The sequence below is a fragment of the Dama dama genome, chromosome 30 (assembly GCF_033118175.1).
Source record: "Dama dama isolate Ldn47 chromosome 30, ASM3311817v1, whole genome shotgun sequence".
Classification (NCBI taxonomy): Eukaryota; Metazoa; Chordata; class Mammalia; order Artiodactyla; family Cervidae; genus Dama; species Dama dama.
The window spans coordinates 8460126-8484942 of record NC_083710.1 but is presented as its reverse complement, the minus strand read 5'-3'; positions in this window follow the sequence as shown (position 1 = coordinate 8484942).

Here is a 24817-nt window from a genome sequence, read left to right as displayed (position 1 = left end):
TAGTAAGTGTTCATCATATATTTGTGGGCAAACATTGAACAGCTTGACAGTCTGTGAAGCAAGAAATGTAAAACTAATGGATTTAATGATCACTACCAAAGTAAGCACAATGTAGGGTATAGACTCTTTCTCTGTATGTGTGTGTGTATATATATATATAATAGTTTACAAACTAATCCTAAATTTATTCTTTTTAAAAAGTACACAGATCTCTATAGCATATAGAGGTATATATTTGAATTGCTAAAGGAGGTTACATTTTCCCTAGGCATTCAAAAATTTATAAATAAAAGTCAGAGTTTTGTCTAAGTTATTTTTTTCCTGAGGGACCATCTGTAATTCTATTAATAAAATATTAAAATTTCTTATACTATTAAATAAAATTGATATTATTTAAATAGCAGATTTAAAATTTTTCATATGTGGTATTTTTATATGTGTGAGACATAGTGCAAAATGTATTTTCCAACTATAATATTTATTTTTTTTTGATAACAGAGTGTCGGCAATAAAGAGTTACTAAATTGAGTTGAATAATTCTTCTTAGCAGTCGACTCTTTCTGAATTTTGACATTCAAACTAAAACTTTGAATGTCATCTCCATTGCCCATATCAGAAATTTGTGAAGAAATATATAGAAGCAAAAATAGTATTAGCTGGAGATGATGCATTCATTTTATACATCACAGTACAATAAAGTCTTTTTAGAAATATTTTCTAAAGGATTAGATATTTGAGCACAACGTATGAGAAAATAATTTCTCAGAATATCCATGGATATTTCATTCTAAAGGATTATGCTCTGCATAATTCTTCAGCTAAAAGGGATATTTAAGCTTCGCCGTCCAACGACACCCTTGACAAAGCATGCAGTGATATGAAACTCCCTCTTTCAAAGTGGCAGTCTGTGTAATTTAACGTCAGGCTCAAACATCATGTAGCTCTTCCTTGAATTTCTGAAGTGGTGTGTGTCGCAAGCACCTCACAACGTACTTGCAAGCACGCTAACCAGGTTGTGTTACTGGTATTTCTTTGGTAATGGCAGATCTCAAAAGAGCTGAAGTTGAGTTTTCTCTGTGCTCTGAGTTTTACAAACACTGCCTAATCATTTGCTAAGGAAACTTCCAAAGTTCTATTCCCAAATGCAAAATGTAAACCCCTAAAATTAGCTCAGCTTATAGAAAAAGTTGACAGAACAGGAATCCCTTTTAGTTAGGCCTTCTTACCAGCTGAACAAAGAGAAATTTTGCAGAAAGCAGTTGGAGAAAAACGTTCCAGATAGAGAATTATCATTCAAATAAGATAAGACAAATATCATATGCTATCACTAATATGTGGAATCTAAAAGGATGGTACAAATGAACCTATTTACAAAACAGAAATAGAGCCACAGATGTAAAAAGAATGTGCTTTTTAGGTGAGTTCATAGTCTTCTGGGAAACTTCAAAACTTTTTTTAGGATTGAGGGGTGTTTGGTATGTGTTGAAACTATTTTTATAATAGCACCAGGATATTTGCTCTTTTTGCTGTGTAGGTATTTGCACTGATGGTGTAAAACCAATGAGAGGTGAAACTGCCGGCACCTTTGCCTGAACCAAGGCAATGACACCAAACTGCACTAGCATCATATTCACAGTAAAACAAGGAAGCAAAGAAGTCATTCATATTACTAAACCTCAATTTCAACATGTGACTAATTAATATTCCACTGATAAAATGAGGGTTATCTCTAGAGCATTTCTGCCTCATACTCAGGTCCTCTGATTATCTGAAGATAAAGCAAAGCACCCATGAGAATGTTTAAAATGAGAGCTGAACTAGCCAGTATGTATTTATTATTTTTTAAATAAAACACTGACTGTACTTACTTGAACAACAGATGAAAAAGCTATGTGGTTATCCCTAGTTAGGATATCAACAAATATTTTCTCAAAATTGAATGATGTAAGCCTGTCATTTTAATGGACAGATTCTATTTCAATGATGAAATCTGAGATTTCAAGCACAAATTAGAATTTTGGAAACCTTATATGAACCATGCTATAAGATTTTGTTCTTTTAAAATAAGCTTACAAATTAACCTTTAATATGATTCTATTTATATGAAATGTCCTGAATATGCAAACCTATAGAGATAGAAAGATTAGTGGTTGCCAGTGGTTGGGGGGAGAGGGAATGGTGAGGGATGCTAATGAGTTCAGAGTTTCTTTAGGAAGCGATGAAAATGTTCAGGAATTAGATACTGTTGCTGGTTGCACAATCTTGTGAAGATATTAAATATAATTGAGCTATAATCTTTAAAAGAGTGAATTTTACAGTATGTCAGTTATATTTCATTAAAATATTAGCATTTAAAATTTTCCCAGTTTGATTTTCTAATGCAGTAAATATTGATATAATCCCTATGACTAAAGGCCTTTGGGATCATTAATAATCTGAGAGTATGAAGTTAACCTGAGGCTAAAAGTGTGAGAACAACTGGTGTAGCCTAATCAGAGTTCAGGAATCTAAACAATGAACTTCCCAGGTGGCACTAGTGGTAAAGAACCTGCCTTTCTGGAGGAGACATAAGAGACTGGTGTCCCATCCCTGGGTCAGGACGATACCCTGGAGGAAGGCAAGGCAACCCTCTCCAGTATTCTTGCCTAGAGAATCCCATGGACACAGGAGCCTGGCAAGCTATGGCCCATTGGGTCACAAAGAGTTGGACACTGCTGAAGCCACTTAACATGCATGCACGCAATAATAGTAATTTTGAGGAACTAATGGAATTATCTGAAGATTGACAGTTATCTCTATCTCTCACTCAAGATGGAACAATTTGTTTTACATTCACATTTGTATTGGCAATCTGCCGTAATATCTTTGCAACTGATGGCCAACAGTCATTGCATTCTTGAAATCTGATTGCAGAAGGAATCAGACTGATTGGTATATTCATTACAATTGCTCCTAAGGTTGAATCCTTTCACACAAGGCTACCTCACATATCATTCTTGTAACAGGTATCCATTTCTGGATCGGTGATCATATGGCACAAAGAGCAACTAGGTGCCCTTTCCTTATACAGTGGCTCTACATGCACCAAATTAAACTAGTGGGAGAAATCAGCTGGAGCATGTACATAACAGACACAGCCTTTCCCCCCAGGCACAATGGTGAGGCAGATTTGAGGAGTTTTATCTAGTTCCATAAACCTGGAGAGCAGAGACAAGCTCAAAGTGATGTTAATGTGAGACGGATCAAGAGAGATTTTTCTCTGCCCTCCAGTCTAAAGGTTTGTAATTTATTCTTTAGAGACTGAGCTGTCACTTATCAAACTTTCAGTTCGGTTCAGTCGCTCAGTCATGTCAGACTCCTTGTGACCCTGTGAACTGCAGCACACCAGGCTTTCCTGTCCATCACCAACTCCCAGAGCTTGCTCAAGCTCATGTCTATCAAGTAGGTGATGTCACCCAACCATCTCATTCTCCATCGTTCCCTTTTCTCCTGACTTCAGTCTTTCCCAGCATCAGGGTCTTTTCCAAAGAGTCAGTTCTTTGCATCAGGTGGCCAAAGTATTGAAGTTTCAGTTTCAGCATCAGTCCTTCCAATGAATATTCAGGACAGATCTCCTTTAGGATGGACTGGTTGGATCTCCTTGCAGTCCAAGGGACTCTCAAGAGTCTTCTCCAACACCACAGTTCAAAAGCATCAATTCTGCGGCGGCACTCAGCTGTGTTTATATAGTCCAACTCTCACATCCATACACGACTACTGGAAATTTAACCAATGCATTTTATAAGAATATTTCCTAGTAAAAATCTAGTGATTATAATGAATACTTCTTACTTTCTCATTTGCTTTTGTAGCCTCTAATATGTTTGTCCATATTAAACTTGTCATTGATGAATAAATGCATTAACTGGAGATGATTTTGAGATTAAACATAAAAAAAAGTTTTAGCAAGTGTGATTAAGTTAAAGGACTTTATTTTTATTTTTTTATGATATATATATATTTTTTGAATTTATACATTTTATTTCCTTGAAAATTACCCTTAACTAACATTCTTTACCTTTCTGCCAGAAAAATGCAAAGAACTTAAAAAATATAATCCCAGTAACTCTCCTCTGTCTTATTATTTTCATACCACCAAATTAGGTACTGTTGTATTTATGATTTTATATGTAAGACAGAAAAAGAGACATAGATGTACAGAACAGACTTTTGGACTCTATGGGAGAAGGCAAGGGTGGGATGATCTGAGAGAACAGCATTGAAACATGTATATTATCAAGTGTGAAACAGATCACCAGTCCAGGTTGGATGCATGAGACAATTGCTTGGGGCTGGTGCACTGGGACGACCCAGAGGGATGGGATGGGGAGGGAGGTGGGAACGGGGTTTGGAATGGGGAGCACATGTAAATCCATGGCTGATTCATGTCAATGTATGGTTAAAGGACTCTAGATGGGGCCATATTTGTAGATTATCCAAGTGGGTCCCATCAGAGCACCCTTCCTGGCTGTGATCAGAGTAAGGATGTGACAGTGAAGAGAGATACAAGGATGCTGACCTTGAGGACAGAGGAAGCGGGAGGAGGCCGGATGTGTGAGTGGCCTCTGGAACCCAGAGAAGGCAAGGAAATGCATTCCCTTCTGAAGCTTCCAAAAAAGAGTGCAGCCCTGACAATAATTTGATTTTCTCCAAAACCATTGTTAGATTTCTAGCCTACAGAAATGTAAGGTGATAAATTTATGTTGCTTTTATAAGACACAAAGTTTGTGTCTTACCAAGTTTGTGGTAGTTTGTTATGGCAACAGTAGAAAACTAGTACTAACATTCATGTAAACGGAGAGGTGGATGGAGGACTTGGGAAATAGGACCTGGGGGATAGAGTCGGAACAAAACCATGCGTGAGAATTGCTTCATCATCATTATAGAATTATAGTAGTGTGGGAGAATGATATTTCTACATTGTGTTCTAGAGTTTAGTTTAATTGCAAATAGATTTTGCAAAGAGTAATGATTTCAGATATATTTCTTTCTTCAATAATCTGCACTCTGTTTTCACAACTAAATCAGTGTAACTACAATCAGCAGGTTAATGACAAGCGTAATTTATATGCTGAAATGAAGAAATGGTTTACTCAACAAGTATTCTAACAAGCAATTTCTTTTGACAAACATGCATATTCTCAAGATTACAAGTCAATAGTCCTCAGAGTTATTAAAACTGAACTTTCAGAATTACTGTAATTTTTCTTGTATCAAAGACAAAATATAGAGTTATATTTAGCTTTCACTTTATGGTAGCAATTATGTAAACATTTGTTAATATTTTTCTTTAATGTCTTATAATGTGAAGCAGTGTTAACCCAAGGGTTAACACTGTTTCAAATTTCTAAAAGCTAAATTTCCATATGAAATTTCTTTCATAGTCTGGTTTTGTTTAACTTGTGTCCTTTGGTTTCAGCAGTAATTTATTTTAATAATTATATATATATATATATGCGCACACTTACATTTGTACCTGTGTGTACAGACATATATACACATGATAAAAGTTGTCATTAAACCTGGAGGAAATTAGTTTCAAGAATATTTTTAACCTTATGAGACTTCCCAGGTGGTGCTGGTGGTAAAGAAACTGGCTGCCAATGCAGGAGATGCAAGAGACGTGGGTTCCATCCCTGAAGCAGGAGATGGCAACACAAGCCAGTATTCTTGCCGGGAAAACTCCAGAGAAGCCTGGCAGACTGCAGTCTGTGGGGCTGCAGAGAGTCAGAAACAAGAGAGCGCAAGTGACACAGTAACAATACTAGTAGGAAATTAATAAACTATGTAGTATGCACATGTATATTTCCTTGGAGAGAAAACATAACAATCCATATTTAAAAGAAGAAAATTCAAAGAAAAAATAACACAATAGGACACGCACAGATTATATAACAAAATATATTACAAAGGAAATATCAAGAAATTATTAAAAGAAGAATTCATTAAAAAAATTTCAGATACATGTGTTTCAACAGTAGGCATACATGAGAAAAATTTATTCACTGAAAGATTGACTTTCAAATTAGCGCCAAATTAACACCCAAACGTGTATGTAAAAGAGACATATATGAAGATGTTTCCCCTATGTCACTGATGTTTTTGAACTGATCTACGTATGAAAATGAAAGTTCTTTAATTATCTTTAATAAATATTTAAGCAAAGTGAGAAATTGTTATTGTTTATCGATCTACAGCAGCATTTAAAAAGGTATAAGCACATGCTACATTATAATCTATTTATGTTTGATGCATAATTAATAAAAATTCTGATCTCTTCCTCTGCATCTGAACTTTCTGGTAAGATAGGGCAGAAGAGAATGGGTGATGAATAGTCCATGCTCCCGAGGAGGAGTCATTTGGAGGCACCATGAATGTTAAAGGCCACATGTCTGCACTGTCCCAAGATTCTTAATATAGTTGATGGCTACAGGAAGCATTAAATTTGGGCCTTGTCATACACTCAATGGAATTTATAAAAAATAGATTATGAGATTTTAAATAATCATAAAAATGGTGGTTGTGACTTAAGGAGGTAATAAGGCAGTTTATTACCCGTTGCCACCTTCCCAAGATATAAGTCCTCTAAGCCGCTAAAATGAAAGCCAAAATTACATAATGAGCTGATATCCAGAATTGTATTATGAGCTAATAGCATAATAACCAACAGCAGAATTATTTACAAAATAACTTGAGAACTATAGTTTCTCACGTCTCCTATCTAAGAAGAAGAGAAGCTGAGGACCTGGGTCTGCTGAGACATTTTCCAGGACCCTTCTTTGTAGGCTACATGGTAGGTTGCTCAGTGACTCCGCAAAGATGTCCATTGCCGATCCCTTCAACCTGCATCTCCTTATGTGGCAAACAGAACTTTGTAGATCTGACTGAGTAATTTTGAGATGAGGAGATTATTCAGGGTGGTAAAGAATCCACCTGCCAGTGTAGGAAATGCAAGAGATATGGGTTTGATCCCTGGGTCAGAAATATCCCCTGAGAAGGCAATGGCAATCCACTCCAGTATATTCTTGCTTAGAAAATCCCATGGACAGAGGAGCCTTGTGGGCTACAGTCTGTGGGGTAGCAAAGGTAACATGACTGAGCAACCGAACAATAGCAAAAAAAAAAAAAAAAAAATGAACACAGTGTAAACACAGGAGTTCTTATAAGAGAGGTTCACAAAAAGTCATAAATGTGAACAGAGACATTATAGGGAGGTTGAGAGAACAATGTCAGAAAAGGGTCCAACTAGTGTAGGTGACTGTAGAAGCCAAAAAAGGTGGGCAATGATTTTTCCCACCAGAAACACTGAAAGGAACCAGCCCTGTCAAAGCACCGACTTTGATCCAGCAAGACTGAGGTTGAAGCGAGACTTCTGACCTTCAAACTGTGAGAAAATAAACTTGCTTTGCTTAAGTCTGTAAGTTTGTAGTAATTTATTACAACAGCAGTTGGAAACAAATACAATTACTTAAATGGGACTAATGAGAGCTAAGTGACACAGCCACAAAGATTAGGAGATTCTCTCAAGGGCAATCTCAAATTCATTTAATGCTTTATCAGTCTCCAAGAATGGTGGTGTTGGAGAAGATTACTGAGAGTCCCTTGGACAACAAGAAGATCCAACCAGTCCATCCTAAAGGAAATCAGTCCTAAATATCCATTGGAAGAACTGATGCTAAAGCTGAAATTCCAATACTTTGGCCACCTGATGCGAAGAACTGTTTCATTTGAAAAGACTCTGATGCTGGGAAAGATTGACTGTGGAAGGAGAAGGGAATGACAGAGAATAAGATGGCTGGATGGCATCACCGACTCAATGGACGTGAGTTTGAGTAAACTCCAGGAATTGGTTTGGACAGTGAGGCCTGATGTGCTGCAGTCCATGGGGTAGCAGAGAGTCAGACACGACTGAGTGACAGAACTGAACTGAATAATAAAATTAAGTTTTCAAATCTCTATTGTATTCTTCTTCCTTCTGTAAACACTCTTCCTTCTGATGGATGTCCAAAATGAAAACTGGCATCCAAATTTCCATATTAAACTCTAAGAGAAATTTGCCCTGAAATTGAATGAAAAAAAAAAAAATGCCAAGAAGCTTCAGTAAAATTAAAATGATTCTTATAAGCGATGCTTTAAAATTATATTTTATTACTATAATAATATTGCTTGTTAACTTGAGTCTCTATTGTAAAGCATGCTTAAATGAAAATATTATAAATAATTTAAGAATTAAAGGATTTTTTAAAATTGTATGTTTTGCTCTCATAGCATTTTCAACTGACATAATATCAGAAAACACTTAAGAACTTTGATAAAGCCTGATAGTGCACAGAACAAAGACATACTAGAAAAGCTTTTATAAGGATCATAAGCAATCTGCATTTTATTTTTTAATATTAATATATGTTCACGGCATAAAGAATTCCAACAGCTCAAAAGTCCTAAAAAGAAAAATCAGAGATGTCCCTAGTGGTTCAATGGCTAAGACTGCCTGCTCCCAGAGCAGAGCCCTGGGTTCAATCCCTGGTCAGGGAGCTAGATCCCACATGCTGCCGCAAAAGAGCCTGCATGCCACAACAGACCCAGTTCAGCCAAATACATAAAGGAAAAAAAACAGTTTCATCCTTAACATCCAGCTCCCATCTTCTTTCCTCCCCAAAGACAGACACTGCAATGGGCTCCTAGATATAATTTTAGAGACATGCAGTGTTCAAACATAGAGAATGTACACATGACTGCAGACCCGTCATTTTAACATCTGTTGTACACTAGTACTCTCAGCTGCCTTGTGTCTTTGTTTGTTGCGAATAATACTCTTTGCAGATCATTCTATTACCTATTTTATTGGTTTATTTGTTCTTTTCAATGAAAACATCATATTTTTAATTTATAACGTATCATTACTTGCTCATTCGGTCCTTTCTGTGTGTGTGTGTAAAATACCATTAATTGCAGAGAAAAACTAGAAAGAGATTTAGATAACATGTAAAAGTTATTTACCACCAAAACTAGCTACCCTAGAGAGTATAGCCTACTAAAGAAAGGGTGAAAAGGACAGAATGCAATATTTGCTCAATATTTATTGTAGGTTCCAATTGCAGTTTTGAGTCATTTCTCCTCTTTCACCTTTGCCGTAAATTACTTAGTATGGGATTAAGCAGCAACTGTTGGATGATTAATATGTTATTTCTCATATTAATATTGAACACTGATGTCTAGAACTCAGTTCCAATTGATTGTATCTTTCTTCATCTAAAATTATTCATCTATTGCAAAATGTGACTTCAATAAATAAGTCATAAAATGGATCCTACTGTCTCTTTATTTCCATTATTTCTTCTAGCTGGTATCTAAATAAATGTGTTTTGTTGTTGTTGTTGTGTTATTCTGTGATGGCAATGCTAAGAAAATCTAGAAAATCTAATTTTTTCTAGATTTTTTCTAGACTAGAAAATCTAATCCAAAGATTATCAGATAATAAATTCTTCTGTGTTAGATGACACATATTTCCATTCCAGACTAGCTTCCACATATTGAATCAGCTATGATAAAATTCAAACTATGAAACTTATTTTGAATGTCATTCTATTTTACATTATGAAAAACACAGCTATGATATTTTCAAATTCTGATCAAAAGTTTAGTGATTCAGAAGAATCAGAAATATTCAGATTCAAAATTAGAGTTTTGTAATTAGCAGCTAAGTAAGCTTTGACAATTCATTTTCAGTCTTAGTTTTCTAATTGCTATTTCACAAAATATGATAAATGGAAATATAGTTAATATGATATATGGAAACATTTTTGCTATTCAATTCAAAATAAACTAATTGACAACTTTATATCAGTCATATGCAAACACATGTTGCTGGCTATTACTGCTAATCATGTATGCCAAGCAAAAATATAAGTATATCATTAGGCTTATTTGTAATTAAAAATTATTGAGTTGCTTTCTTTGTGTAATCTCTGAATCTCCAAATCTTAGCTTACTGAAAGAGAAATTTACATCAGGTAATCTCTGAAATTCCTTCATTAGTTATATCATTAACAGCAGTTTTTTTAGGTAATAATATACAGGTGCCTATATTAATTGTAGTAATAAGCTGAATTTTAAAGTGACTTTCCTTTGCCATGAATAGAGTAAGGATAGTGCATAGAGTTTATGGTTTATAAACACCACAATTTCTGATTGGCTAATTGTCACCAAGAAAAATAGTAAAATTTTATTCAAAATTGTTGTAAACTAATTTGGAGGGTCAACATACTATCTTTAAGACCTGGAACAATTATATCAAACTAGTAGCAGTAGGAAGAGCCAGCATGGGAAGAAGGAAGAAAGGAAAGAAGGAGGAAAGGGGAAAGGAAAACTTTGGATGTATTGTTGAATGTCAAAACAGATAGGAGACACACAGTTTCCATGCAGGTAGTGCAGAGAACAATCTTAAATAATAAAATTGCTCTCCAAAAATAAGTCAAGGAGACCTCAGAATGTACACTGAGAAATTACCTCACAAAATGGGCAATGATCCAGTCAAACATAATTCAGTCTGAGAGAAGAAAGGAGGTTAAAAAACTCGATTAGCCACAAGATGGAGAAAAGTAATAACATACTTTTTCATTTTGAGAAGCAGACTATAAAAGGTTATTTATTATTTAAATTGTGTAGATTCTAAGTTTGGTTGATCTATCTATACAGTGATATCTGTATATTGATTGGCCTGGATCTTGTCATAATTGGCAGAAATTGCAAATGTTCTTTAGCTAGATATAAAAATTACTATTTTCTTATTGTTTTCCCAATCACCACTTTCCAAACACAGTTTTGCAAATTTTTGTTGGAATTTCTCTACTTATTTCACATATTTGTTCTCTGAGGCATGAATCATAGGCTTCTTTATCTCCTTTGGACAAAACTAATGCATATGCATATAGTTTCAGTTAGCCAATCTATCATTTACACCTATATAAATATGGATTTAATTCTAATCAGTTCAGTTCAGTCGCTCAGTCATTTTTTGAAGTCAGACTTTTTGTGACCCCATGGACTGCAGCACGCCAGGCCTCCCTGTCCATCACCAACTCCCGAGCCTACCCAAACTCATGTCCATTGAGTCAATGATGCCATCCAGACATCTCATCCTCTGTCGTCCCTTGTCCTCCTGCCCCCAATCCTTCCCAGCATCAGGGTCTTTTCCAATGAGTCAGCTCTTCACATCAGGTGGCCAAAGTATTGGAGCTTCAGTTTCAGCATCAGTCCTTCCAATGAATGTTCATTGGAACATTTCCTATATGTATATATTTCCTAATATGTGTATAAATGTGAGTATTGATAGAATCTTTGATTATTTTTAAATTATTTGGTAAAAATGAATATAGCAGTCCAAAAGCTAATTTTAACGGCAAATAGAAGTCAGACATATATAAAAGCTTATTTGAAATCATGTTTCATGGACTCTAATAAAAAAAGAATCAGCAGGAACACTTTTTTGTCTCTTTTGGTCATGTAACTGTATCCTGAACTAAATTATTTATTAAAATCCTATAAGATTTTAAAAACAAATATTGAAAGAATCTAGAGAGAAAATCTTACAAATAACTAGGAAGGAAGCTATATCATATCTATGGTAAATTAAAATTATAGGACTCAGAATCAAGCAAGTATCATCTATAATAACTTTTTGAGTTTATGACTTTTGTTTATCCACAGGGCTAAGGATAATAATAATTATCTCCATTTTCACTTATTTTAAGATGTATTTTCTTGCCATTCTTTCCTGATTGACTATGAATACACCTAGCATATTCATGTCGATAAATATAACTGATGTATTTTTTCTCATGTCACTGTTTTCTTTTCACTATTTTTCTCTGTGTACATTGTGGATGCCAAAGAATCACATCTACTCAACTTCTATTGTGTAACAACCATCACAGATTTTTCAATGAGATCTAAATATATAGCAGCACTAAATTTAAGAGGAAGAGAAGCTTAGAGCAATATAAACATCAATAATGATTTATTATGTTGTATACAGTATGGTAATAAATATAATAATAAATGTCATCTATGTGGAAGTCTTAATAATACACAACAAAAGTGCATGTAGGAAGTGTTCAATAAATACTGCTGAAAGACTGAATGAAGCATAATGTTTTTAATAACAGCTAACTAAACAGACTGACTTTGTATGGAATAATACAAACTTTCACATATCCCATATAAATATGAATGTATTAAAATACTTATTTACCATGTGCTGTGCTATGAATTTTAGGGTAAAATTGGGGTGTTAATTTTAAAACATCATGGAATTTAGTGTATGATAGACAAAATAGCTGGTTTTATTATTGATAATTGGAGCATTTAAGAAAGAGGAGAATCTGAAGTGTGCTGGTTAAAGAACCACATAAGTCTCCTTTATCAGGTTACAGATTTAACCATTGAATGACCTTAGCAGATATCTATATCTGTAGTTTTTCAACTAGCTCATCCTAGACATTGTGAAAGTCACACACATACACATGTATCCCATACATACACACATAGTAAATGTAATAAAGAAGAATTGAAGCAAACAGTTTTGATCTGTTTTATTTTGCAAGGGCTACTTTAGTAAACGTTATAAGTTTGTTAAGAATGTGTGTGAATGCTAGGTCATGCCTGTTGCCCTCCAGGCTCCTCTGTCATGGGTTCCTCCAGGCAAGAATACTGGAGTGGGTTGATGCCCCTCTCCAGGGGATCTTCCTGACCCAGGGATTAAACCCCTGTCTCTTCTGTCTCCTCTATTAGCAAGTGGGTTCCTTACCATTAATGTCACCTGGGAAGTTCCTTATTAAGAATATAAAAAGCTTTTTTTTTTTTCCCCCTCTATATTACTATTTTATTTATTTATTTATTTATTTTATTAGTTGGAGGCTAATTACTTTACAATATTGTAGAGGTTTTTGCCATACATTGACATGAATCATCCATGGATTTACATGTGTTCCCCATCCCGATCCCCCCTCCCACCTCCCTCTGCATCCCATCCCTCTGGGTCCTCCCAGTGTACCAGCCCTGAGCACTTGTCTCATGCATCCAACCTGGGCTGGTGATCTGTTTCACCCTTGATAGTATACATGTTTCAGTGCTATTCTCTAAGAACATCCCACCCTCACTTTCTCCCACAGAGTCCCAAAGTCTGTTCTGTACATCTGTGTCTCGTTTTCTGTTTTGCATATTGGGTTGTCATTACCATCTTTTTAAATTTCATATATATGCATTAGTATAGTGTATTGGTCTTTATCTTTCTGGCTTACTTCACTCTGTATAATGGGCTCCAGTTTCATCCATCTCATTAGAACTGATTCAAATGAATTCCTTTTAATGGCTGAGTAATATTCCATTATGTATATGTACCATTGCTTCCTTATCCATTCGTCTGCTGATGGGCATCTAGGTTGCTTCCATGTCCTGGCTATTATAAACAGTGCTGCAATGAACATTGGGGTGTATGTGTCTCTTTCAGATCTAGTTTCCTTGGTGTGTAAGCCCAGGAGTGGGATTGCTGGGTCATATGGCAGTTCTATTTCCAGTTTTTTTAAGAAATCTCCACACTGTTCTCCATGACGGCTGTACTAGTTTGCATCCCCCCCAACAGTGTAAGAGGGTTCCCTTTTCTCTACACCCTCTCCAGCATTTATTGCTTGTAGACTTTTGGATAGCAGCCATCCTGACTGGCGTGTAATGGTACCTCACTGTGGTTTTGATTTGCACTCTGATAATGAGTGATGTTGAGCATCTTTTCATGTGTTTGCTAGCCATCTGTATGTCTTCTTTGGAGACATGTCTGTTTAGTTCTTTGGCCCATTTTTTGACTGGGTCATTTATTTTTCTGGAATTGAGCTGCAGGAGTTGCTTGCATATTTTTGAGATTAATCCTTTGTCTGTTGCTTCATTTGCTATTATTTTCTCCCAATCTGAGGGCTGTCTTTTCACCTTACTTATAGTTTCCTTTGTTGTGCAAAAGCTTTTAAGCTTAATTATGTCCCATTTATTTATTTTTGCTTTTATTTCCAGTATTCTGGGAGGTGGGTCATAGATGATCCTGCTGTGATTTATGTTGGAGAGTGTTTTGCCTATGTTCTCCTCTAGGAGTTTTATAGTTTCTGGTCTTACATTTAGATCTTTAATCCATTTTGAGTTTATTTTTGTATATGGTGTTAGAAAGTATTCTAGTTTTATTCTTTTACAAGTGGTTGACCAGTTTTCCCAGCACCACTTGTTAAAGAGGTTGTCTTTTTTCTATTGTATATTCTTGCCTCCTTTGTCAAAGATAAGGTGTCCATAGGTAAGCGGATTTATCTCTGGGCTTTCTAATTTGTTCCATTGATCTATATTTCTGTCTTTGTAACAGTACCATACTGTCTTAATGACTGTGACTTTGTAGTAGAGCCTGAAGTCAGGCAGGTTGATTCCTCCAGTTCCATCCTTCTTTCTCAAGATTGCTTTGGCTATTCAAGGTTTTTTGTATTTCTATACAAATTGTGAAATTATTTGTTCTAGTTCTGTGAAAAAATACTATTGGTAGCTTGATAGGGATTGCACTGAATCTATAGATTGCTTTGGGTAGTATAGTCATTTTGACAATATTGATTCTTCCAATCCATGAACATGGTGTATTTCTACATCTATTTGTCTCCTCTTTGACTTCTTTCATCACTGTTTTATAGTTTTCTATATATAGGTCTTTTGTTTCTTTAGGTAGATATACTCCTAAGTATTTTATTCTTTTTGTTGCAATGGTGAATGGTATTGTTTCTTTTCTCTTTCTGTTAGCTTATTTAAGTTGGAATTAGTGAGATTGGATCAAGAAGTGGTTTTCAAAAAACACTTAGAACTCTGTCTTGGTAAATATACCAGAAAGATTGAAACATCTTTAAAAAGTTGCTATTTAAAAGTAAATGAAACTTTTAGAAATAGAAAAAGTTGTAGATTAACTTCAACAGATTATCAAAAGAAAACCGGAGAAAAATATGTAGGAGCTTCTTGCAAAGAGTCAGCTAGTTCTAGATTAAGAAACTGGAAAACACAATACAAGTGATTACTGAAAAGGGTCCAATAAAACTGTATGAATTTGCTTGGGCAAGGAAACACAAATATTATTTATATAGCCAAATTTTAAGAAATATAGATAGAAAGGTAGATAGATGTCTAAGAAATGGATTTATTTAAAGAGAAACACACTCTGCAGACATAGTATGGGCCATCTCAGAAGGCAAGAGACTCTGAAATATGACATGGTCAGTTTCTTTGGGCTGGGCATTTCATAGGTTAATGAGTGGGAGAATTATTCCAATAATTTTAGGGAAATTGAAAGTATTTCCAGAAACTGCACCACCACCCACTTATTGATTTCTTATGGTTAGCCTCAGAACTACCATGGTGCCTGAGGGTACATCAAGGAAGTATATTTTTTAAATAACCTCTAACTTATTTTTCCTTAAGAATAATGTCCAAGAAAAAAGATTTTGAACTTACCAAAAAAATAACAATGTGGATATGTTCTGTCTTTTTTATTTTTTTAGTTCTTTTTCTTGCTCATACTGCCCCCTGGTCCTCCTGATTGTTTACTGTTTGTTCCTTTTTTATGCAATATTGGTGTTGATTTCAACAGTAGGTATCTGATGTAAAAATCTGTAAGAGATGTCACACTTCCAGTAAATCATGACATAAGTTGTCATATGATGAGAGCATTATTTCTCCCATAACTAAAGGAGAACAGGGACCTCTGCTCTCTAGTTGGAGGTCATGATCACATACTTGCTATTGCTGAAGCAATTGTCATTCCAGGACAGAGCTTGACAAGTTTATCCTAGAAGATGTCAGCTCCTTAGTTCAAGACAGAAGAACTGGTGTCACCATCAAAGTCACAGGAGACCAGCCAGACCACACAATTCCCTAAGATGTCCATCAGTGTACGATTTATCCTTTAAGATGACACAAATCTCTAATGGAAACATTAAGATTAATTAATTAATTAATAATTTACCTTAACTTCTTTTATTGTTGATGAAGACATGAGTAAGAGAAACTTCTAAGGTTTAAAAAGTCACTGACAAACAATAATGTTTGTAGTCTTGTGACAGCAACATTGGAATAAATATATGAAACATAATCATTGGGCTAAATAGCTAATATGTCCGTATAAGACAAATTCATCTTAATTTTCAACAATCTTCTTATATTTATTCAGTGTTTACTAGGCATAAGGACCCAAGCAAGGTAATGTAGACAAAAGAGATGAAAACTGTGGATCCTAGTTTAAAAGAGATTAATTTCCTTTGGTGTAAATACACACACAATAAATACTACTAATAACAATTCTGAGTGTGAGATTCTTTCTCATCTTTGATTAATGACTGAGAAGTCTAGAAAGTTTCTAGTGTCTTATATGACTAAATATGTGAGCCATGAACTTCCAGATGTTCAAGTTGGTTTTAGAAAAGGCACAGGAACCAGAGATCAGATTGCCAACATCCACTGGATCATTGAAAAAGCAAGAGAGTTCAAGAAAAACATCTACTTCTGCTTTATTGACTATGCCAAAGCCTTTAATTGTGTGGATCACAATAAACTGTGGAAAATTCTGAAAGAGATGGGAATACCAGACCACCTAACCTGTCTCTTGAGAAACCTGTATGAAGGTCAGGAAGCAACAGTTAGAACTGGACATGGAACAACAGACTGGTTACAAATAGGAAAAGGAGTACGTCGAGGCTGTACATTGTCACCCTGCTTATTTAACTTATATGCACAATATTTCATGAGAAACACTGGGCTGGATGAAGCACAAGCTGGAATCAAGATTGCCGGGAGAAATATCAATAACCTCAGATATGCAGATGACACCACCCTTATGGTAGAAAGTGAAGAGGAACTAAAGAGCCTCTTGATGAAAGTGAAAGAGGGGCATGAAAAAGTTGTCTTAAAGCTCAATGTTCAGAAAACTAAGATCATGGCATCTGGTCCCATCACCTCATGGGAAATAGATGGGGAAACAGTGGAAACAGTGTCAGACTTTATTTTGGGGGGTGCTCCAAAATCACTGCAGATGGTGATTGTGGCCATGAAATTAAAAGACACTTACTCCTTGGAAGGAAAGTTATGACCAACCTAGATAGCATATTAAAAAGCAGAGACATTACTTTGCCAACAAAGGTCCATCTAGTCAAGGCTATGGTTTTTCCAGTAGTCATGTATGGATGTGAGAGTTGGACTATAACAAAGCTGAGCACCGAAGAATTGATGCTTTTGAACTGTGGTGTTGGAGAAGACTCTTGAGAGTCCCTTGGACTGCAAGGAGATCAAAACAGTCCATCCTAAAGGAAGTCAGTCCTGGGTGTTCATTGGAAGGACTGATATTGAAGCTGAAACTCCAATACTTTGGCCACTTGATGTGAAGAGCTGACTCATTGGAAAAGACCCTGATGCTGGGAAGGATTGGGGGCAGGAGGAGAAGGGGATGACAGAGGATGAGATGTCTGGATGGCATCACTGACTCAATGGACATGAGTTTGGGTGAACTCCAGGAGTTGGTGATGGACAGGGAGGCCTGGCGTGCTGCAGTCCATGGGGTCGCAAAGAGTCAGATGCGACTGAGTGACTGATGTACTGAACTCATATGACTAAATACTAAGATAAATATCGAATAAGCTTGAAAGTTTATGGAAACTATTTTTTCCATACATTATCAGCATTTAGATAATGAAATTTTTAATACAATTGACAGATGACCTTATAATTTTGAAAAATGGGTCATTCACACAACAGACTTAAAACCTTTTGAAATGTTTTGCTATGAAACGTAATAAATCGTACATTAATGCTAATGTATAAATTTAAGAACAATGAAGTACATCATTGATTTACCTATTGTGTCAATGAGCAATATTTTAACTACTGCATAATTCACAGTATCAGGTTTAACAAAATATTCCTAAGTCAAGTTTCATCTACCTTATGCTTAAAATAATTTACAATTTCCACTTGTCTTCCAAGTAAATGTTTTTATAAATTTTTAAAAAGAAAAGTGTAGTGAAAGTTGTTCAGTTGTGTGCGACTCTTTGTGATCCCACGGAATATAGCTTACCAGGCTACTCCGTCCATGGAAGTTTCCAGGCAAGAGTACTCGAGTGGGTTGTCATTTTCTTCTCCAGGGGAATCTTCCCGACCAGGGAATCGAACCCAGATCTCCCACATTGTAGCAGATGCTTTAACCTCTGAGCCACCAGAGAAGACCTCCTTTGGTTTATATTGGTATGCAAAAGGCTGTTTTTACTTAATTTCTAATAGCTTTACTGAAGGAAGATTGAATATGGATTATTCCTTTTGTCTCTTTTTCCTACTGATTTTTTTCTACCTAGCCTTCCCTCCCATCATTATTTGCTTCATTTTCTGATTATTCATACACCATTTTTCAGTGTTACTATCCTTGCTGAATTTAATTTTCATCTCTTATAAATCTTTTATTCACTTAATACAGCCAGAACCTTTTAACATGTATCATTTTCACCAGAATTCTTTTATTATTTGCTACTGGTTTGTTCTGCCATCTCCTTTTCCTCTCCCCTTCTACTGCTAATGGGAGAAAATAATACACACATGCAGATGCCACCTTCTCCCTCCTTATCAGATTCTGAAGAACACCTAACACTCACTTGCAGTAATAGAAAGAGTTTGAACAAAGAAGGGGGAAAGACCTATAGCTGATGGCCTTCCAGCAGGCTTGTAAAATCATTGCTAGAGGGAGAAGCCATCTGTTGCCATGGCATTTTGCCTAGCACAGTTGAATCAGGTCACTCCTTTCCTGAATGGAGAATACTGGCATCTTACTTTCATAGGTACAAGAAGCCACATGTGTCCAATGAACTTATCATTTCTGTGAGTTACTTAAATGTAATCATGACAACTTACCCAACTTACCCAGTTGTCATCTGACAACAGACTGATTTCAGAATCAGACATCTGATTTCAGCCCTGCTTCTGTCAGTGAATAGCCACATAAACCAGGGCAGAAAGCAGTTTGACAGTTTTGATTTAACCAGTTTTAACCAGGTTTAATGATACCTATTTAAATTGTTTATTGAGGCACTTCAGTTTTTGTTTAAATCTGAACCCTACATCAACATCAAAGTGCACTGAAAATTATATTTGGAGTTTGTTAGATAAATAAAGAAAATGTATACCAAGTTTGACATCTAAAATTCTTGAGAATATTCTAAGTAATCATACTGCCATCAAGCTTCATAAAAGAGTCACTGAGTTAAGCAGAGTTCAAATTACTTGTGTAATTTATTTTGGTGACAAAAATAAATAAGTAAATTTTTTAAGGTTATTAAGTGACATATTGTTTATTGCCAAAGAAATATTTAATATTTAAGAAGATGTTGATAATAATAAAGAGTTTAAGTTCAAAAGATTATATTACCATCTGAGCAATAGATGCCATGGAGAAAATGAGACAGGCTTATTCCTCATTACTTCTGAGCGCTCAGAGGCACTTGAAATTTGATGGGAAAAATAAAAGGCCAACATATTCTACTGAAGATACTGGGTTATGTGCACATTCCCTGGAGATCTAGAATCTCTGCTCTTTACCTGGCTTAAACCGTAACTTATTTTCATTAAGGATAAAGAGAAATGACAGTTAATTGTTTTAGTTGCTAGTGTGGTACAAGGCAGTAAGTCTTAAGAAAATATAACGCTGTTTGTTTTCTCATGAGTAAAATGAAATCTGATAAACTCTAAAAGAAATTTTAGTAGAAAGACATTTACTGGAAAAATAGTGCTTAGCATCAGTATTCAGCAACAACATAGCTAATTTTATTTGTCCACTTAAGACATATTTCAGATGGCTAGGCACACTCATTTCATGGCTTCTCATTCAAGCCATAAATCTGTGCAACCTGTTCTGTTAGTTAAATTGACTAACACTGAAAAGAAAGAAATTCTTTATTTTTTATATTAATTAGTTTTAAAGATTTATTCTACTTCATCAGAAGATTTTTTTTTTTTTTTTTATCCATTCAGGGAACAGTTCATACTCTTTGTCATTGAATAACTCATTTTGAAAATTCCCTACATTTTTCCTAAATGTTTGCAGTTTGGCAAGTTCAAGATGAATTACTTTTTTACATATCTAAGAGTAGTGAAATAAGAAGGAATTTCCAAAAATGACCTTGGGAGATCACTTAATTATTGGCTAGCTGGGACTTAAAGGAACTAATATTCCTCAATAGAAAGAGTAACTTCTAAACTGGCTAAAGTTCATATCTAAGAGGAGTGTAAGAGATTAAATAAGCTTTGTTTTAGACAATTCTTAGTGTGAAGAGTGTACCCATTACAAAGTATAAGAAGTGAGCTTTGCTATAGGGTAAAGTAGAAAACTGGAAACATAAATAGACTTGGCTGACCAGAGTAGGTTTAACTTGGAAATGGTGGGTACCACACTCTTTCAGACAGCTAGTTATCCAAAATTTATTTTTATGCTAACCTTGTATATTTCCAATTGCAGAACAGGCTTCCAGTAGCCTATTCATTCTCTATTAAGGAAGCTAATTTTCCATAGATCTCCTACCTATAAAAAGTGAGATAAAAAATAAGAATTTCCATATTAGAATTCAGACACACATTAAGAATCCAAGAGTCCCAGGCTCTCACCTCTCATGGGATGATGAGGATCACATCTTATCCAATAAAGTCTTTCCCATAAACCCTTCTGTAGAAGTTATGGAATTTATCTGAAGCCATTTTTCATGGCCAGGGTTAGACCCAGAAATTATTCCCATGAATAATATGAAATAATTATGAAAAAAATCAACTATAGTTGACAGCAAGAACATTAAATTTAAATCTATTCTTATGATAATGCCCGAATTTTCTTCACTTAGCCCCTTCATTACTGAGGATGGGATAGTTTCTAAAGTTCTCTACCATCCTTCTTATGAGTTGTCACCATGAATTTATCCAAGAAGTTCTAAGTTGTATAGTTTTCCTTTGAATTTTTTCTTCAACATAGAAATCCATTTCACCAAATTTAAGTGATCCTAAAAATTAAGGGAAAGTGTTGAAACACTTACATTCCGGAGAATTATTTCTTGGGGGAAATACACACACACACACACACACACACACACACACACACACATACTTCTTTTTCTGGGGGAAAGCCTTCTGCAGTGCTAAAAATGTAATGAATAGATAAAACATCAAATTTAAAAATGATAGCAGTTTATTATAACTGAGCAATTACTGAATGAAAAACAGATTTCAGTGAACACTAAGGACAAGCTCTGAAGAAGCTGATAAGAACAAGGCAGCATAAGATCTAACATCAGATTTCAAAGATATCTGCTACCTAGTGTCAACCTTTTTGTATTTCTTCTTGTTTTGTTGACCAGCAATGCATTCCTAAAACAAGCACAGGCAGCATCCACCAGGCTTTGTCTTTAACATGTATCGTGACTACAGTGGGGCTGCCGGAAGGTGCAGTGGTAAAGAACCCACTTGCTGGTGCAGAAGACATGGGTGCGATCACTGGGCCAGGAAGATCCCCTGGAGAAGGAAACGGCAGCCCACTCCAGTATTCTGGCCTCTGGAATTCCATGGACACAGGAGCCTGGTGGTCTGCAGCGCATGGGCTCTCAAAAGAGTTGAATAGGACTTAGCAACTAAACAACAACATGAATATATTAATTTCATGTAATACTTTATTTAATGTTTGTCTTCTCTCTTTGTCTATGTCCACTGCTAAATTCTCAGCATCCAGTTTAGCATGTGACAAATGGTAAACTCTCAAATAATTACTGAATGAATTTGATACCATGAAAATTCAATACATACTAACAATAAATGGAAAAAAATAAACTTGGTAATCTGGTTATATGCATTACAATAATTTTTATTTAAAATTTTTCATTTCAATGAAATCAACTCTCACATGGAAGAAGGGAATGATATATTTTAAGAGTAAGTTTCTCTATTCTTAGAATATGAAAACTCCTCTTCATCTCCTGTCTTGTTATACTTCTAAGTGAGAGTGACCTGGAAATTGCTGAAGCTTCACGAAGGTTAACATTGTCTTTAGATAGAATGGGGGAGTGTGGATATGCGGTTAAGCTGTGTACGGTAAACATGTCTTGGTAACTGTAGAAACAACAACAATAACAAAGGCTTCAATTTTAGTAGCGTGTAGCCTGCAAAGTAATGTACCAGTGCTGAAATAAAAACGTTGGAATCTAACATCTGAGCTTCCATAAAATCTGTAACGCTGTCGTCTATCTGTACTATTTACTGAGTTTAAGTGCTAAAATAGTAGAGGCAAAAAACAAGATTTCTCTTCTCAAGGAGTTGTTTTACTGTAGCCCCACAAACACATTTCAGAAACAAAGCTAGAGTAGGGGTCATTTTAGAAACTCGTGAGAGGGAAACCTGACCTAAGATGAAGGCATAATGGAAACTTCATGAAATAAGTAATATTGGAGCTGAATACTCACGGATTTGTAAGAAATGTCAATGAGTAGGAGTGAGAGTGTGCATTCTAGAAAATAAACATAGAAATACTGAGACATTAGATTAAATATGTTGTTTTTGCCTTTGGGTAGCTGCAAATCACTCAGTGTAGGCCTAGTTAAGGTGCCTGTGAGAAAAAAATGAAAGACAAGACTGGAAAGGTACGCAAAAGTGATCAGTGAAACTCTTGTACTAATTAAATAACTGTAGAAATATCATTAACACAGTGATGGTTCAAAATTTAGAAATACATTTATATCTTAGGAGTGGCAAACTTTCTGGCTATAATATAGGGAGAGAGGTACTAACATCTTATATGGAAGATAATTGAATATTAAGCACAATTTTTATTTAGAATAGCTGTTTTACATTTTCCTCTGGTTCTAGAGAATGTTTCTTTTACTTGCTGTTGATATAAGCACTCTGTCTCTTAGAATGGTATAACTTTTTCCTGTAGAGGGAACATGCATTATCATGTTTTTAATCCAATCTAACAATGCTTATTTTTGTGAATTCAGACTTCCAAAGGAAAACAAGGAGAGAGGAAAACGATAGAGTGGGAAAGACTAGAGATCTCTTCAAGAAAATTAGAGGTATCAAGGGAATATTTCATGTAATGATGGGCACAATAAAGGACAGAAATCATATGGACCTAACAGAAGAAGAAGATATTAAGAAGCCGTGGCAAAAATACAAAGAAGAACTATACAAAAAAGATCTTCATGACCCAGATAACCACGATGGTGTGATCACTCACCTAGAGTCAGACATCCTGGAATGTGAAGTCAAGCAGGGCTTAGGAAGCATCACTATGAACAAAGTTAGTGGAGGTGATAGAATGCCAGTTCAGCTATTTCAAATCCTAAAGATGATGCTGTGAAAGTGCTGCACTAAATATGCCAGCAAATTTGGAAAACTCAGCAGAGGCCACAGGACTGGGAAAGGTCAGTTTTCATTCCAATCCCAAAGACAGGCAGTCCCAAAGAAGGCTCAAACTACCACACAATTGCACTCATCTTACATGCTAGTAAAGTAATGCTCAAAATTCTCCAAGCCAGGCTTCAACAGTATGTGAACTGAGAACTTCCAGATGTTCAAGCTGGATTTAGAAAAAGCAGAAGAATCATAGATCAAATTGTCAATATCGGTTGGATCACAGAAAAAACAAAACAAAACAGAGAATTCCAGAAAAAAACATCTACTTCTGCTTTATGGACTACAGTAAAGCCTTTGACTGTGTGGATCACAACAAACTGTGGAAAATTCTTCAAGAGATGGGAATACCAGATCACCAGACCTGCCTCCTGAGAAATCTGTATACAGGTCAAGAAGCAACAGGTGGAACTGGACATGAAACAATGGACTGGTTTCAAACTGGAAAAGGAGTACATCAAGGCTGTATATTGTCATCCTGCTTATTTACCTTATATGCAGAGTACATCATGCGAAATGCTGGGCTGGATGAAGCACAAGCTGGAATGAAGATTTCTGGGAGGAATATCTATATCCTCAGATATACAGATGACACCACTCTTACTATGAAAGAGAAGAGGAACTAAAGAGTCTCTTGATGAAAGTGAAAGAGGAGAGTGAAAAATTGGCTTAAAACTCAACATTCAAAAAACTAAGATAATGGCATCTGGTCCCATCACTGCATGGAAAATAGATAGGGAAACAATGGAAACAGTGGCAGACTTTTTTTTCCTGGGCTCCAAAATCACTGCAGATGGTGACTGCAGCCATGGAATTAAAAGATGCTTGCTCCTTGGAAGGAAAGTTATGACCAACCTAGACAGCTTAGTAAAAAAGAGAGACATAACTTTGCCAACAAAGGTCCATACAGTTAAAGCTATGGTTTTTCCGCTAGTCATGTATGGATGTGAGATTTTGACTATAAAGACAGCTGAGCCCTGAAGAACTGATTCTTTTGAACTGTGGTGTTGGAGAAGACTTGAGAGTCCCTTGGACTGCAAGGAGATCCAGAAGTCCATTCTAAAGGAGATCAGTCTGAGTGTTCATTGGAAGGACTGATACTGAAGCTGAAACTCCAATACTTTGGCCACCTGACACAAAGAACTGGCTCATTAGAAAGACCCTGATGGTTGGAAAGATTGAATGCAGGCGGAGAAGGGGACAGCAAAGGATGATATGTTTGAATGGCATCACTGACTCAATGGACGTGAGTTTGAGTAAGCTCCGGGAGTTGGTGATGAACAGGGAGGCC